Source organism: Triticum dicoccoides, chromosome 7A (genome assembly GCF_002162155.2).
Source record: "Triticum dicoccoides isolate Atlit2015 ecotype Zavitan chromosome 7A, WEW_v2.0, whole genome shotgun sequence".
Classification (NCBI taxonomy): domain Eukaryota; kingdom Viridiplantae; phylum Streptophyta; class Magnoliopsida; order Poales; family Poaceae; genus Triticum; species Triticum dicoccoides.
The window spans coordinates 407,710,863-407,726,739 of NC_041392.1; positions in this window are offsets into that span (position 1 = coordinate 407,710,863).

Consider the following 15,877-nt stretch of genomic DNA (forward strand, 5'->3'; position numbering starts at 1 on the left):
TTATTTTTCCGGAGCTTCTCAAATTCTTTTCTAAAGTTTGACGTAAGAATGTTTTATCATCAGTCAAATTTCTTTCTCCAAGATCTTCCAAATTATTTTCACCATTGGCTCAACCATTCCATTCTTCATTCCGGAGTGTCTCAACAGTTCATGGTGTTGTTTCTTGTCGTAATTCTTAGGTTTTGAAGACCGAAGAAGAATTTTCTCTCAATCCTGCTCCATTCTCTTCAAGATTCGTGGTTCTAGTTCGAGGCCATCCTCTCATAATTGTTTTTCGATTGTCAAAATTCTTTTCACCTATCCAGAGCAATTCAAGATTCTGTTCAGTTTGTTTATCCGGACCCATCACCTAAGATTTTTTTCACTCCAGCCTTCAGCTCTCATACTCCAAATCATACCGGTACTTAAATCAAGGATTCTCTAATCAGCTCGTAATCTCTTCGTTCTCATGGATCTAAATTCTCTCAAGCATCTTCGTTTATTTGCTGATCCTACCCGGTGTTTTCTCATGTTTTATTCGTTCCTTTTCAATTCTTACGGTGGGTCGTTCAAGATCTCTCTTCCATGGTTATCATACTAATTCATTCGTTGTTTCATCCGACCAGTGGTTCGTTGAAGACCTTCTCAAGTTTGCGCTATATCTCTCTTAATCCTTTCTACAAGAATAAATAGTGTGCCAAATCCATTGTTAGTCATCAATTTAATTGGTGAAGGATAAGCATAATGTAATTCTTATTCTTGTTTCATCCTAATGATTAATTCCTTATTCTGGAGGTTCTTCAAATTCCCTATTTCAATTGTTTCATCTTTATTTTTCGGAGTTCCGAGGTTTTCAGTTTTATCTCACCACGGAGATCCATCTGATCGTTGCAAGGTTTCACCTTGTGTTTTCAACTTCTCTTTCCTTCCGTTTGATCATTCTTTTGTTTACCGGAGTTCTTCATGGAGGTGCTACATGATGGTTCATCAAGGATTTAATTCCTTCTCGACGTGATCATCAAGATTCTTTTTAGAGGAACTCAAGCATTCTTCATCTTGCAATCCGAAGCGCAATTCTTTCTACCGTATCATTGGAGGTGGTATTATGTCATTATCCATAATTTTAGTTCATGTTTCATGGTTCACAAAGTTATCAAGAATGAGATATTTAAACCCATCAATCTCTTCGTTGGAGTTATCTTGTGTCATGTTTCACCTAAAGCTTTCTCTAAGGATTGTTGCTATTATGGTGCTTATAAATGACTCAAGTTCTTTTATCCTCCCGGTGAAATAAGTTTCTCATCCCCTTGTTGATATAAATCCAATCTATCGTTTCCGTTAGTGGCAGAATTTCACATCATAGTTTTGAGATGTTCTTCATAAGCCCACATCAAGCTTACTCTTTTCGTTGTTGGTTTTCAAACAATTCCGTTCGAACCTTCTCCTAAAGATGCTTTTTCAAGCTCATTTGAGGTAGGACATGTTGTTTTTCTTCTCCGTTCTTTTCTTTGCATTCTTTCATTCCTTCCGGAGGCATTGTGATGTTGCTCTTTTCAACCCATCATCTCATTTTCTCAAAGATCATGTTCTTTTCATGCCTATCCATTCAACCGGAGTCTTGTGCCTTTTTGCTCGAGTTCTTTCATATTATCAAGCCATGCATATCTTTCCAACCGGAGTGCTACCCGAATCGGTTCTTTCTTATTCCTCTTTCTTAACGGAGTGCTTTCAACTTTGTTCTTCTCCGTTGCTTTCTTTCTTTCATTTTGCTCAACCTTTTCAAGGTTCTTTGGTTTCACTCGTTCGTCAAAGAAGCAACTTAGTTTTACCTCTTCTCTTTCTCTTCCGTTTTTTCCCTCCGGTGCCATTCTAGATCTCGGGACGAGATCCTCTCGTAGTGGTGGAGTGTTGTGACGCCCCGAGACCGATGTGCCCGGTGTTCCTCCAGTTTTTCGCTATTGTTGCCTTGTGATTGAAAAAACAGGCAGTGAACACCACTTCAGTGAAAAAAGGCTTATTAAAGCTTCTCCTAGCCTGTATAACCAGATCAGACATTGAGTCTCCAGAAGCCCATTCAATCTGCAGATAATTCCAAACTCTTACACTAAAGTTGCAGTTGAAGAAAATATGATCCTTGGTTTCTCGAGCCTGCAAGGGGCATAGTCTACAGTGAACTCCATCCTCCACGTGCCAATGCCTTCTTTCCACCATATCCTCTATATTCAGTCTGTCCATAATAAGCATCCAGGCAAAAACCTTAATCTTCATAGTGCAAGAAGACTTCCAAATCCAGCAGGTCAAAGGATTAAAAGTTTCAGACACAAAAGTGTGGGAGTAAAACATCCTAGGCCTGTACTGCTTGGAGGAGGCTTGTCAAAACCACACATCTTTAGTGCCAGATATTCTATTGTGGGAACCCATCAAAGATTGAATCAAATTCAACTCCTCAAATGCCTATGTAGATAGGGGAAGGTGAAAATGTTGCAGGTTGTCCTGAGAGCTAAAAATCTCCTTGACTGAGATCCATGGATCCTTAGCATATGAGAATAGCCTAGGAAATCTTGTCTGTAGAGAAGAAACCTCATTCCCAAGATTCCAGTTGTCAGACCAAAAGAGTGCAGTGTCACCCTCATTTATCTGGACCCATGAACACTCCCTGAAACTCGACATGACCTTGCAAACGTCCCTCCACCAAAAGGAGCCACAAACAGATGTTCGTTGAGGCACCCTTGCATAGTAATATGAGTCCCAAATTAGAGACACCCAAGCAATATCTTTCCTATTGAGGAAATTACCAGCATGCTTGAGTAGCAGAGCCACATTCTGCACCCCCAAGTTGAGAATACCAAGTCCTCCCCTGTTCTTTGTCCTGCAGATAAGTTCCCAAGCAGCAAGTGAAGGGGCTGGCTCACCTCTATTTTTCCTCCAAAGACATTGCCTCTGAATTCTCTCCAACTGCTTGAGGATACCAGCAGAAATAGCCAAGCTACACAGAAAGAAGATTGGCATGGAGGACAAAGCAGAGTTAAAAAATTGCAGTCTTTCACCTTGATTGAGAAATGATGAACTGGTAGTCATTCTCCTTTCCATGTAGTGAACAAGTGGCATAAAATCTACCATTTTGGGCCTTGTGGTTCCCATTGGCAATCCAAGATAAGTAAAGGGCATTTTCCCAATTTGGCAACCAAAGCAGCAGCTAGATCATTCATAATTGCAGAATCAACATTTATGGGGATGATAAAAGATTTATGGTAGTTGACATCCATTCCAATGGACTCGGAGAAACTTTGGAGCATATCTTTCAAAGCAAGTAGCTAGGCCCTATCAGCAGGCAAGATGATCAAGGTATCATCTGCATACTGAATCACTAGGTAATCCCGGTCATGACAAGGGATAGGTAGCTGTAGTATTCCTCTTCTAAACATGTCATTAATAACTATTTGCAGGAGGCCAGCAGCTATAACAAATAAGAGAGGAGATACTGGATCACCCTGCCTGACTCCCTTTTTTCAAACAAATTTCCTCCTAGGGACACCATTAAGAAGGACTGATGAAGTACCAGTGGCTAGTAAGTTCTTCATCCAAAGAATCCATTTGTCGTTGAATCCTTTGTGCTTTAAAATTTGCAGTATTGCTTCATGCTCCAAGGAATCAAAAGCCTTCTCAAAGTCAAGTTTGAGAATTACAATTGGCCTTTTAGACTGATGGCACTGTTGCAGGTACTCAAGAGTCCAGCCCATACAGTCCTGAATTGTTCTTTTAATGAAACCATATTGGTTCTTGTGAATACACTGCAAAATCACCTCTTGGAATTTGTTTGCTGCCATTTTAGAGCGAAACTTCAGCCCCATTCCAGTAAGAGAAATAGGCCTATAGTCTCCCAATTATTCATATGAGAGCTTTTTGGGTATCAGGGTGATGTATGACCCATTTATATTCTCCAAATAGCAGATCCCTCATAAAAAGCCTGAGCTAGCTCATAGAAATCCTGAGAGAGTATATGCTAGCACTTTTTGAAGAACAAACCATTAAACCCATCTGGACCTGGAGCTTTATCCACATGCATGTGCTTAACCACATTATCCATCTCTTCCTTTTCAAAGGGCTTGGTGAGAATGTCAAGGCCTTCTATAGGGGGAATAAGATAGGAGGGATCAAATCCCATCATAATGCCTCTAGAGGTGCCCATTCTGTTTTTGAAACAATTCCAGATGATGCCTTCCATATGAGAATTGTTAGATACCACAGTACCATCAGACAATTTAAGACTTGCAATGGAATTTCTCCTGTGCCTCTCAGTGGCCATGGCATGGAAAAACTTAGTGTTTTCTCCCCCACCTTAATGTATCTAATAGTGCACCTTTTTTCCAATAAAGAAATTACAAATGCAACAATTTTTCCAAGTGCATCTTGACAATACTTCTAAAGTTCTGTTCCTGTCTATACAGAGGCCTCCACTCTTCCAATTCATCTAAGAGGAGAATAACATGATTACATTTACTAATCAGAAGCCTCAACTTGGAAACATTCATTTGCCACCTCTTCAGACACATCCTCAATGATTTAAACTTATCTGCAATCCTAGCAGTTATCTAGCCCTTCCTGGAAGGTTTTTTCCAAGATAATTCTACACAGTCCATAAACCCTCTAATTCCATCCAATAATTCTCAGACCGAAAGAGATTTGACTTTGGGATGGTTGTTTTGATAGAGACCACACATGGTACATGATCAAATGTAGTCCTGGCAAGAGGAAGCACCTCAGTCGTAGGATAGTCAGAAATCCAGTCTACTGAAGTGAAGAACTAATCTAACTGCTCAAGAAGAGGTGTATCTTGCATATTTAACCATGTAAGTTCTGCCCTTGATAGGCAATTCAAGGAGGCCCAAATGCACAATTATCTCATTAAAGATAAACATATCATTGAGATCCCCACCAGGTAGATTCCTATTATCTATAGACCTCAAGAAGTTAAAGTCCCCTAACAGCAACCAGTTCTCTTCATCAGGTATATTCTGATTGTATAGCCATGTAACAAAATTATGTCTGGCCTCACCCTGGCAAGGCCCATATACAACAACCAAAGTCCATTTGTCATTATTCTGCCTCGACATAAACTCAACAACCACAGCAAATTGCTGAACCTGAATTAAAGTCCCATGGAAAATAGAGGAGTTCCAGACCACAAGGATTCCACCAGAGGCTCCCATGGAAGGAGAGGAAGCAAATCTATCAAACCTTTTAGGGCAGAAACTTTTGATTGATCTAGAGTCAAAAGATGGACATTTAGTTTCCTGCAGACAAGCTATAGCACACTGGCTTTCATCAATTTTTTGCCTAACTGCTCTTTGTCTAGCTTCAGAGTTTAAACCTCTAACACTACAAATAAAGACACATCCGTGACATTTTGGGCCGAACGAATTTTTTTCTGTCATACTTATGACACTTCTATTTCGATAATTGTGACAATACCCGGTATCATCATAGATGTGGTGGGCTCCTACTTCTATGACAAAAAATCATGACAGAAAACGGGCTTTTTGTCTTGGGTGGGCCGGAGACGCAGTTGCATGACATTCTTTGTGCCGTCCATGACGGAAAAACTATGGTAGAAGCGAGGGCGAGGAAAATATCGGGATGTTCCCGGTTACGGTGGGTGGTCAGGGCCGAGCGATGTGCGTTTCTCTCATACACGCACACGAGGCGTTGGGCTCTAACTGAACCCGAGCAAGGTGTTGGGCTCTAACTGAACCCGAGCGATTGCACTGCAGGCTATGCGTTACAGAACCTGAGCGATCGATCGATGGTTGTTAACTGAACCCGATCGAGCGATTCCTTTGCTACTGCTGCTACCTCTGGATGAACAGTGAGTGTTGCTAGGGGGTTTGGATGAACAGTTCCTACTGGGGGTGGATGAACAGGATCCCGTGGTGTTGTCTTTGGATGAACAGGACCCCGATCGATCGAGCCGGTTGGGGCTGGATGAACAGGACCACCCTGTGGAGGGCTGGATGAATAGTAGATGGTGGAGGGCTGGATGAACAGTATCTCGTGGAGGGGTGGTTGAACAGGAGCCCATGGAGAGGGCTGGTTGAACAGTAGCCAGTGGAGTAGCGCGCGGTGGAGGCTGGATGAACAGGAGGCCATGGATGAACAGTCGCAGGTGGAGGCTGGAGGAGGTCGACGGTGGATGAACAGTAGCCCGTGGAGGCTGGAGGGGGTCGATGGTGGGGATGAACAGTATCCTGTGGAGTCCCGTTTTGCGGTACGCCACACCCCTCTCGATGAACAGGACCCCCGTTTAGACCGTAGCGCTCCAACACAAGTCCGTTTCCTCCGTTTTGCGATACGCCACACCCCTCCCGATCAACAGGACCCCCATTTCGACCGTAGGAGGTCTGTTTCCTCCATTTTGCGGTACACTAGACCCCTACCGATGAACAAGACCCCGTTTCGACCGTGGCCGGTCGAACACAAGGCCGTTTCCTCTGTTCTGTGGTACGGCAGGCCTCGTTTCCATCGGTTGTTCCGTCCAAGCCCTCCCGATTAACACGAGGACGCATTCCGTTCCGACCCAGCCGGTTGGCTCCCCATGAACACGACGACGACGCTGTTTCTCCGTTCCGACCCAGCCATGTACACAAGCCCTGGACGTACGTATGTGCAAGTAGGCATTCGAGACCCTCCCCGTATGTACTTACGTGGCTGTATTTTCTTTCTTGCACACTGCCCGTTGTACGTACGTGTACATGCTACATGCGCGCCTCTACATCGACCAGTATGTACGTACACATGCGCGACCAGAATGACAACGCTATGTACGCTTCGACCAGGTGGGTCCCGACTGTCAGGCACTTCCTTGCGTGCGAAGATGTAGTTGGTGGGTCCCAGCACTTAGGGGGGCGAATTGTTTTTTTTTTGCCCGGACGCACTTCCTTGCATGCGAAGATGTAGCTGGTGGGTCCCAGCAGTCAGGGGGAAACGTTTTTTTCGCGAAATACGGTGGCCCGTCCGGTGGGTCCGCGCTGTCAGGTGGAGGAATAATTATTTTGTGCGTAATAAGGAGGCACTTCCTTGCTGCGGCCGTGGACCCAGTTGTCAGCCTCTCCACATACAGTCCATGTCCGGTGGAATTCGTTCCTTGACCATGTTGACCACGCTGCGCCGAGAGCACCAGGGTGGTGGACGACGGCGAGGCCTAGGAAGGGGATGACGCGGAGCCAGGGAAGACGCGGCAGTGGAAGCCCACACAGACAGGAGTACGAGGGTTCACTGGTTTGGCTGCAGTGTGATGCTGTTGTCGCTGCAGAATAACAGGGGGTGTGGGTGAGTAGAGAGATGGCCTAGCCAGCGGTGGGAGTAGTAGGTGGTGGTGAGGCCTCCGTGGCATCACAGCCGGCCACAGAAGGCAGGATCACGAGGCACGACCGGCGCTGGTTTGGGCGGCTAGAGCAAGAAGACCAAAGGTTGAAGAAGCACTACGGCCGTTGGATGAACATCGTACAGTCAATGGAGCTAGAATCATGCATATTGACTAAGTTGACAAAGCCCTCCGTCTCCGTAAACTTAGTAGGCCCACAAGTCAGTCTCCCACTATACTAGGTCCCAGCTAGCAGGGGAGTATTCATTTTTTGTGCGTAATAAGGAGGCACTTCCTTCCGTGTGAAGATATAGCTGGTGGGTCCGAGCTGTCAGCGGCGGTAACATTTTTTTCACGAAATACAGAGGCCCTTTTGGTGGGTCCCAGATGTTAGGTGGAGGAATCATTATTTTGCGCGTAATAAGGAGGCATTTCCTTGCGTGCGGCCGTGGACCCAGCTGTCAGCCTCTCCACGCACAGTCCACTTCAGATGCATGTCGGTCATTGACCACGTTGACCAGGCCGCGACGAGAGCACCAGGGCGGTGGACGACGGCGAGGCCTAGGAAGGGAACGACACGGAGCCAGGGAAGACTCGGCAGTTGTTTCCCATGCGGAGGGGAGTACGACTGTACAAGGGTTTACTGGTTCATTTGCCGTCGCCGGAGAATAACAACAGGTGTAGGTGAGTAGAGGGATGGCTAGGCCAGTGATGGGAGTACGGTGGGGTGGTGAGGCATGCGCAGCAGCACAGCGGGCCACGGGAAGAAGGGAGCAGGTAGTCCCGCCGACGCTTGTTTGAGCGGCTGGAGTAGGAAGAGCAGAGATTGAGAAGCACGACGGCCGTTGCATGGAAATCCAACAATCATTGCTTGTGCGTCAACCTTTTTTTAGGAAAGCCTCAAATCTGTGGAAAACAGCATACAACCCATCTACCATTATTTCTAATAATTTACAGCCCATTTGCTAATTCTTAAGGTTTTTTGGAGCCCATATTCTTTTTGTTAGCATTACAGCCCATATTGTGGCCACGGTTAAAAAATTATACGAAATTTTGCATATTTCCGTGCGGTCTAAATAGTTTTTAATCCCGAAATTTCGAGTCGCGTTTCAAACTAATTTTAAAAATAAATATATATCAATATAAAATCCAACAAATTGTCCACGCATAAAAATCAATGCAATTTAAAATCTCGAAATGAAAAAAAAAGAAATTTGAAACTAATTGCCGGTTTGATGTGTTTTAAAAATGTACATCCCATTTCTCATTACTGATAGGCCATTTTCTCGGCCAGCCGAATGAAGCTCTCCTCGTCTTGAAAGATTTGCAGCCCAACAGGCCTGACAAAGCGACTTACTTGGCAAATCACAAAAAACTGGGATGTGGCCATGGACCCAGCTGTCATCCTCTCTCCGTACAATACTCTTCCGATGGACGTCGGTCGTTGACCACATTGACCACGCCGCGCCGAGAGCACCAAGGAGGTGGACGACGGCAAGGCCTAGGAAGGGGACGACGCAGAGCCGGGGACGACGCGGCAGTGGATGCCCACGCGTAGAGGAGTACGAGGGTTCACTGGTTCGTCTGCGTTGTGAGGCTACCGTCCCCATAGGGCCTGGCTAGCGGTGGGAGTAGTAGGGGGCGGTGAGGCCTCAATGGCAGCACAGCCGGCCACTGGAGGCAGGAGCAGGCGGTCTCGTCGGCGCTGGTTTGGGCAGCTGGTGCAAGAAGAGCAGCGATTGAAGAAGCAACAGGACCGTTCGATTCAAATCCAACGGTTACTGCTGCTATAATCATTTGTTGACTAAGTTGACAAGCCCTGCATACGCGTCAACTTAGTAGGCCCATAGGTCAGCCTCCCAACCTATGCGCCCCAGATGTCAGTGGGAGGAATCATTTTTTTCGTGTAATAAGGAGGCAGTTGATTGCGTGCGGCTAACCCAGCGGAGGGAGTAGGGTGGGTCAGGGAAGCCTGCGCGGCATCACAGCTGGCCACAAGAGGAGGGAGCAGGCAGTCCCGCCAGCGCTAGTTTAGGCGGCTGGAGCAGGAAGATCAGAGATTGAAGAAGCACGCCAGCCGTTGGATGGACATCCAACAGTCACTACTGCTAGAATCGTGTGTTGACTGACAAAGCCTTGCGTAAACAAGTCAGCCTCGAAATCTGTGGCATGTATAGCCCATTTGCTATTATTTTTATAATTTTTACTCATTTTCTAATTCATATGGAATTTAGCCCGTTTTCCATTTTTAGAATTGCTGCCCATTTTCTGGTCAGTACCAGGGTTAAAAAAATTAACTAAATATGTGGGAAATTTTGAAAATTCGCAAATTATTGTGGAGGAAAAAAATATTCAAAATTCAAAAATTAGTAGCCATACTAAAACAAATTTAAAAATAAATTAGTACTATGTCATGTTAAATCCAATGAAATACTCCCTCCGTCCAAAAATTCTTGTCTTATATTTATCTAAATACGAATGTATCAAGTCACGTTTTGGTATTAGATACATCCGTATCTAGACTAATCTAAGACAAGAATTTTGGGACGGAGAGAGTATAAGATATCAGTGAAGAACAAAACAAAACAAGCTAATATCACATTTGCTATAATTTTTTTGGAATTTTCTACCCCTTTTGATATTACTTTTAATAGACACTGACCATACTGTTTTGCCAGGCCGGAATGCATCCCTCCTCGTCTTGAAAGATTTGCAGCCCAGTAAGTCGGAGAAAACAAATAGGCCTAGCTTGGGTATTCTTCATAAAGAAATACTGGGCTACCTATTTTCCCAAAGAAAAAACTGCTGGGCTGGTCATGTTGTTAGACGGGCCACAGAGACCACACAACCCATTTTATAGCCCGCTCCTCCGAATTACTACTAAAAAACAGGTTGTGCAATTCTGTCGTTAATTGACTATACGTTGAAAATGATGTGGGTCCCAAATATCAGCAGGGTGGATTAGAGTAAAAAGGAGGGGTTCATCTGAGTAGTAAAAGAGGCGCTTGCTTGTGTTCGGGAGTGGACCTGGTGGGTCCGTACCGTCATACTAACAACTATAGTCCTCTCCCGATTCACTATGTTGACAGGGACCTTTCAAAAAAAACTATGTTGACAGGGCTGGACGGTGGCGCCGCGGCGAGTGCACCAAGGCAGAGGATAAAGTGCCGTCGCCAATGTGCTGGGCTGGGTTGGACATTCTTATTGAATAATAAAAATGGACCAGATCTATTTACGACGTTGACTACGATTCGCATGGGTCCGCTGGTTGCAGGAAGAAAATGCTAGGAGAAAGAAGACTGGTCGCTATCTTTGCCGAAGAATAATATCGACTGAATGTAATGACACTATCATAGGAAATAATATCCTCCTGTTAAATCGTGAATTTAAAGAACTGGTGCATGAGCATTTAGCTTTATTTATTTATTTACTTATTTATGTTTAGGGGACCATGAGCATGTACCTGGGCCGGATACATGTGAGAGCCTCCCTTCCAGTTAATTATGGGCTTCTCTATTGGGCCTTCATCAGTGGGCTGCATGTTATCAACAAGTGGAAAATGTGTTCCGTACAAAAAATAGCATGCGCTACGTACGGTACGGGGCACTAAAGGATGGAACCGTGCAACGACTTCCAAAACATTGTGTTTGTCGTTGTAACAACGCATTTATTCAACCAACAGACGAAATACATTGAAAATAGCAGCAGCAGCAACCAGGGCTGGGGTGCAACAGAAGCAGTAAGCAGGCCAGAAGAGTGAAGACGCAGCTCTCTCTTCCAAACCAAACATCAACCATCATTACAAAAGGGCAACCAAAAAAGAACAAGTGTATGCATCAAACTAAATAAAGATCCTACTACACCAAGTGTATGCATCTAAATAACTGGCTCGGTTAGACTTTACTATTTATTAAGCTATGGAGATTGGCTGACGGCTTGAACCAGATGGGTGCCTGATGGGGGAAACTCCAGCCAGCAGGTTGAAGTCTGATACTTGCGACCCTCTCTCCTACTTTGACCTGCAGAGCGTGGCGACACATATCAGGGTATGGTGCATGCAGAGACGCATGGTAGGCTGTGTACACACAGTTTTGCCTGATGAACAAAACCGCGCTGGCATCATGATCCTTGCCGTCGGTTATCTCCTGCTTAATCGAATAATTCAGTCCGGCAAACAGAGAGCGTGTACCAAGGCTACTTACCAACCTCCAGTCAAAAATTCCTGAAGGCCTAGAGAAGTAGTGATTGTGATTGTATTCCGTGAAACAACACGTCTGGTACGTGTGAACGATCATCAAACATTCACCGTTGTCTGATCGAGCCAGGAACCACCTGCAACTGCCATGCCGCTTTTCTTTGAAAGGTTCTGGGATTAGGAAGAGTAGGGACACCATGCGGCCTACAACATCATATCAAGTTGGAGTCAAATAACCCTCAAAAAAAGTTGGAGTCAAATAAAAAAGGGCTCTTGATGTAGTCAATCTTAAGAACAACATGTTATGAGAATGAATATTTTTCAGTAAATGTTGACAGTAATATAAGCAAGCCATCATGATATCATAGGAAAGTAACATACTGCTGTAACAGCCGTTTGTAGCGATGACTGGAGTAGGCCAGCAATACGTCCAGCCATAGAAGGAGTCGACAATGTAAATGAAGCCCTTGTGTTCAATGGCATCAGAGAACCATGGAGGATGTATGATCCTGCAATGGACGTGTAGATTTATCCACTTACCGTAGTGACCTGTCAGATAGGCGAGACCGCGGTTGAAGAACGCAATTAGCCTGAAGTCTTTGTAATTTGCAGATCTTGTGGGCACTTGGCAGATTACAACGTTGAGCAAATCAAACTTGGTATCATGTTGGCTACTGTAAGATTCCGAGTATTCTGGGCCGTGGTGCCAAAGTAGTGCAGTGTTAATCGAAGGAAGGGGGATCAATCACCGGGTGTAGACCTCCACGAGCATCCAGCTGTCACGACCGTCGACGAGCACCATCCAAGACATGTTCATGCCAACCCAGTACATACCGTTAATGTAGTTGAGGGTGATGGGGATCGGATCGCAGTCAAGGGGGTTGATGCTTGCCACCCTACGATCGTTATGCTGCGTGACACGCCGTTTCTGAAGATCAGGCGGCATCAGCAAGCAAGGAGCTGGCTTAAAAATCTCCGGCCTAAGGGCTTTGAGTAAACGGTACAGCCCCGACGAGCATGCGACGAGCGGCATGGTACTGAGATTGTCCACACATGAAACAATGAGCTTGATTACCTCTGTGGGGAGCGAATTCTAGCCACTCTTTTGGTGGACGCTGCTCGGTTCTGCCATTGTTAGTGCTTAGGTTTCGGACGAGGGGGGAGGCGCCTTAGCGGGGATGGAAGAGCGGACAAAGATGGAGAAGCGAATATGTGCTGCGGGAAGTGGATAGGTGATGATGACTACAACACGCCGCTTGACTTACGAGACACATACCATCAGCGTAGGGTCATATCAAAGTCAGACAACTTGCTTGACTGATCACAGTACTGGTCCAATCATTGTTATATCAAAAGTAAACTATTTGGAGTGAAACATAAGATATTTTTAGTGATACGTATATCAAAAGTAAACTGTTTTCTTTCAAATTTGTGAATATGTATTATTCTACTTTGGACCCGTTGCAACAGAAGGGCTCGTTGTTATAAAGGTTTATCTCTTGCATTCTCCGCAACCAACACCTAGTGTACTGGTCTGGGCCGGATGCTCGCAGCGCGATGACCTAAGTTCAAATTCTGTCCTAAACTTTAGTTTTTTTATATTTTTTAATATATATACTATACTTGTTTCTCTACTGTACCGGCAGTGGAACCCACAGAGTACTTAGATGACAGGATTAAGGATGGATTTGTTTCTTTTTAACTTTCTGTACAAATCTGTAGCCACCTGCAAGTCATGTACACTGTACTGACAGTGGAACCCACAGAGTACTTAGAATACAAGATTAAGGATGCAATTAACTTTTTATAGAGGGAGAATCATACATGAAATTAACTTAAATGGATTGGGCGTGACTCTATTATTCTCCAATGGCAACCGACAAATTTCCTCCCGCTGGCCAGAGTAGGTTTCTCGGTTTGCATGCAGGTTTAACGGAGGGGTTTGATGGAGGCGAGGAGGCGTGTTCAGCCGGGCAGCAGTGGACGGCGCAGTATTATTCGATTTGAAAACTACAACTAGTATATTACTAGTACGAGGGTACGTGCATAGCACGTGCAAAGTTCAATTCGTGAAATTAGATCTCCCACGCTGATTTTTTTTTCTTCAAAAAAGAAGTCCTTGAAAAGTCTTACAAATCAACAATTCTGTTCTGTTTGTTTGTAAAGTTATCATGACAGCTATCCTAATTTCACTAATCAGAATTTCCTAGGTGTATAAGTCTTCCCTCCTTCTTGGTCACGGTGCACAACCAAAGATGACTTATTGACCTGGACGGAGGGAGTAGCACAGTCTGCAAGCATATATAGAGAGAGACGTGTAGTGCGATAGTATATAGTAAAGTTTGTGCTGTATGCACGTACTTACAAAATGCGTACGAATACACAAGGTTTCCAAACTTTCCCTTTTACATACTTAATTAAGGACGCTAATAATTCCTGAAAGTTCAGGATTTATCATTTGCGTCCCAAAACTAATGAGATCGCCTTACGAAACAAAAATTATACTCCTACTAAAAGCCACGGCTCTTGCAGGAGCGCTTGCGGCGTGCCATGAGTGCCCTGGTGCGTGGACGTTTCCTAGCGCGCCGACACAACGCCTCTTACTCAGCCTCGCAACTCGCGAGGTGCTGATTGGCGGCTTGCCGGCGGGCGAGCGCGATCTCACCGGTGTGGTGATCCGGCGCCAACAGGTACTCCTCCTTGCTGGAAGCGTGCACCCGGTTCATGTACCTCCAAGCATAGATGAGGCGCTTGGGCCCGAATGCAATCAGGGTTTCGGCATGGGCGCCCTCCGCCACCCTCACGGCCCTCGCACGAGCCTTCTGCCAAAGAGCCAATTGCCTGACTCTCTCGGACACGACATAGGCCTGCCAGGCAGCTTGTTCCGTGGTGCACTTCTCTTCCTCTGCCTTCTTCTCCGCCTCTATTTTGGCGCGCTTTGCTGGAAGCAAAGCCTCCCACAAGGCGACATCCATTTCTTTCCAAAGCTCCTCAAGGCTGGGGGGGCTCGGCGGGCGGCGCAGCATTCTCCTCGTAGTGGGGAGCCGACACGTACTCCAACGCACGTGCTGGCGAGATTTAGAACACCGACGCGTCCACCTCGACGTGTCGCGGCGAGGAGCGGAACGCCGATGCGTCCTCCTCGACTAGTGGCGGCGAGGAACAGAACGGGGACGTGTCCACCTCAACGCGTCGCAGCGAGGAGCGGAACGCCAACGCGTCCTCCTCGACTAGTGGCGGCAAGGAATGGAACGGCGACGCATGACCGTTCGCGCGGTGCAGCGAGGGGCGCCTAGGGCTTGGGAGGGGCGATGCCATGGTGGTCGACGTGAGAGGGAGGGGGGAGATAGCGATGAACGTGAACGTGAGGGGGAGGAGATAGCGATGTCGTGGGTGGCGCAGTATTTATAGTGAGCAATGGCACACCTACGTAAGATATGGACTGAGTTACACTGACTTAACTGCAGGTCCAGTTGCGTCACTGACATGTGGGACAGACCCCTGTTAGGCCCATATGTCAGTGACCCAATGCACCTGCAGTTAAGTAACTAAAGTAGCGTCCCGGAAGATATGTTGCGTGATTAACATAATAGCTACTCCCATCACATGCTCAGATTTCAAGGTGTATTAATTCATTGCATGCGAGGATTATGAGAAACTTGACCAATGCATGTACTTCATCCATGCATGCATTTCAATTAATGCATTGGTAAACACAATTCTTTGAGAAAAGCGAGCGCATTAATTGAGTGCTTTTACAAACAATGAAAATTATTCCACCACTCATCATCTACCTTGGTTGGTGAGATTTTTGAATTGAGCCGTATAAACCGGAAAGGAGGTAGTACGTGGGCATATTTGTTGGAGTAAATTACGGGGGAGGGAAGGGGTGGAAATATTGCTGGTCACAACGGATTGGCCGAGCGCCGGGGGAGGAGAGTCATGCATGCAGATTTTTTTTCCACACGGGGTAGAGTGGTGGGACCGCCGGAGGGAGAAGGAGAGTCTGGCAGGCATATTGTTTCCACACATGGAGAGGAAAAGATTTGGAGATGAACAGGCTTCCTGCGGTATGGGGAACGGTGCATAATAAGTCTCATCTTACATGTCGGGCTAGGTATAGTCTCAAGTCATTAAAAACATACACTGCCCACACATGTTCATATTTCAAGGTGCACTAAATTATTGCATGCGATGATTAAGGCTGGCCATAATGGTGGTATCTTAGCTGGTATCATGCACACGGGAATAGCAAACATGCTGATATGGCAAAGAATTAAAGAAGAGAGGGGGTTAGAGTAACTAGTGTTCATGCATTCTTTGGTAAACACATTTTTTGTGAA